General features: G+C 56.7%; 1 non-coding gene across 1 annotated transcript; it reads right to left on the bottom strand.

The window, feature by feature from the left end:
* Positions 1-60: 60 nt before the first annotated feature.
* LOC124224477 (5.8S ribosomal RNA) lies at positions 61-215 on the bottom strand. Its single transcript, XR_006884770.1, has one exon. It is a non-coding gene; the product is annotated as a 5.8S ribosomal RNA (ribosomal RNA).
* Positions 216-2,500: the final 2,285 nt, after the last annotated feature.

The raw sequence follows: 2,500 nt of genomic DNA, 5'->3' as shown, positions 1-2,500 counted from the left end.
TCCCCCGGGTCGGGGGTTTTCGCGGCACCGTTGCCTACGGAGCAGTCTGTCGTTGTTAAACGACCCTCAGCCAGGCGTGGTCCGGGAATTGTATCCGTGGACCGCAATGTGCGTTCGAAATGTCGATGTTCATGTGTCCTGCAGTTCACAAGTTGACGCGCAATTAGCTGCGTTCTTCATCGACCCACGAGCCAAGTGATCCACCGTTCAGGGTAATCATATATGTGAATTTTGCATTAAAAATGCTAAAATTACGGTTGTTACCGGCTTTCTGTGGTCGTGAGCGCGGCGCCGCGTGCGTCAGCCCTTGCGCGGTTGCGCGCGGGAAGGAACGCGCGCCGCGCGTCAAATTTCGTTCGTGCGATAGTTCAAGAGCCGACGTCGCCTCGAGTTCACGGGTCGTCTGCCGGAATTGACCGGCGCCGGACCCGATCGGCTCGCAATGCAAACGATTGACGGCGGACGGCAGTGGGCCGCGTCAGCGAGTCCCGGGCATCGCTGCCCTCGACGCTGACGCGAGCTTCCTCGTACGGGCGAAAATTCTCTCCGAAGCCTACCGCGTTCGCGGCCTGCGTCCGGGGTGTAACGGCGTTGCACCGAGGACACCCGGGCGCAGACAGGCTGCCCCGCGAAGAAGCGCTGAGACCAGCTTCGCACGTCTCCCTCGTACGACCTGACCGGGTCGAACGAGTCGAGGCGGACCGCGGAGCGGTCCCCTCTCGGCACCGAGTCGGCCGGAGGCGCGAACGACCCGCCGCTGCTCCGCGCTGGACGCGGAGCGACGGGTCGACGCCTCGGCGCGAGTCGGTCGTCGGGCGGTTTTAGCCGGCGACTGCGCTCGTCGCGACCGCGGCGAACGCCGGACCCATCGGATCCGGCGTCAGCACCGCGTTCGTTGTCACGACGATTGTGTTGCGCGCCGCGGCAACCGGGCCCGACCGTTACGTCGTTCAAACTTTTGTGAAATTTTGTTCGCGACACGTGGGCGTGACACGCCGCTCTCGCGGCGAGACAGCCCCGCGCGCTTACGAGTCGCTGCTTCGGCAGTACGAAACGTTAATGATCCTTCCGCAGGTTCACCTACGGAAACCTTGTTACGACTTTTACTTCCTCTAAATGATCAAGTTTGGTCATCTTCCCGGCAACATCGGCAATGCCGAGACATTGCCGCGTACCAGTCCGAAGACCTCACTAAATCATTCAATCGGTAGTAGCGACGGGCGGTGTGTACAAAGGGCAGGGACGTAATCAACGCGAGCTTATGACTCGCGCTTACTGGGAATTCCTCGTTCATGGGGAATAATTGCAAGCCCCAATCCCTAGCACGAAGGAGGTTCAGCGGGTTACCCGGGCCTTTCGGCCAGGGAAGACACGCTGATTCCTTCAGTGTAGCGCGCGTGCGGCCCAGAACATCTAAGGGCATCACAGACCTGTTATTGCTCAATCTCGTGCGGCTAGAAGCCGCCTGTCCCTCTAAGAAGATTTATTTGTACGCCGGTAGTAAAAACCGCCCGACCGAGGCCGGGGGCCTTCGAGATACCGAAGGTACGCCTATTTAGCAGGCTAGAGTCTCGTTCGTTATCGGAATTAACCAGACAAATCGCTCCACCAACTAAGAACGGCCATGCACCACCACCCACCGAATCAAGAAAGAGCTCTCAATCTGTCAATCCTTCCGGTGTCCGGGCCTGGTGAGGTTTCCCGTGTTGAGTCAAATTAAGCCGCAGGCTCCACTCCTGGTGGTGCCCTTCCGTCAATTCCTTTAAGTTTCAGCTTTGCAACCATACTTCCCCCGGAACCCAAAAGCTTTGGTTTCCCGGAAGCTGCCCGCCGAGTCATCGGAGGAACTTCGGCGGATCGCTAGCTGGCATCGTTTATGGTTAGAACTAGGGCGGTATCTGATCGCCTTCGAACCTCTAACTTTCGTTCTTGATTAAAGAAAACATTTTTGGCAAATGCTTTCGCTTCTGTCCGTCTTGCGACGATCCAAGAATTTCACCTCTAACGTCGCAATACGAATGCCCCCATCTGTCCCTATTAATCATTACCTCGGGGTTCCGAAAACCAACAAAATAGAACCGAGGTCCTATTCCATTATTCCATGCACACAGTATTCAGGCGAAAATAGCCTGCTTTAAGCACTCTAATTTGTTCAAAGTAAACGTACCGGCCCACCTCGACACTCAGTGAAGAGCACCGCGATGGGATATTAGTTGGGCCGCCCCGGAGGGCTAAGCCCACCGGTAGGACGTCCCACAATCATGCCAGTTAGACACCGCGAGCGGTGAACCGACAGCGTGGGACACAGATTCAACTACGAGCTTTTTAACCGCAACAACTTTAATATACGCTATTGGAGCTGGAATTACCGCGGCTGCTGGCACCAGACTTGCCCTCCAATGGAGCCTCGTTAAAGGATTTAAAGTGTACTCATTCCGATTACGGGGCCTCGGATGAGTCCCGTATCGTTATTTTTCGTCACTACCTCCCCGTGCCGGGA

This window comes from Neodiprion pinetum, unplaced genomic scaffold (assembly GCF_021155775.2).
Source record: "Neodiprion pinetum isolate iyNeoPine1 unplaced genomic scaffold, iyNeoPine1.2 ptg000170l, whole genome shotgun sequence".
Classification (NCBI taxonomy): Eukaryota; Metazoa; Arthropoda; class Insecta; order Hymenoptera; family Diprionidae; genus Neodiprion; species Neodiprion pinetum.
This window is presented reverse-complemented; position numbering and strand designations above follow the sequence as displayed.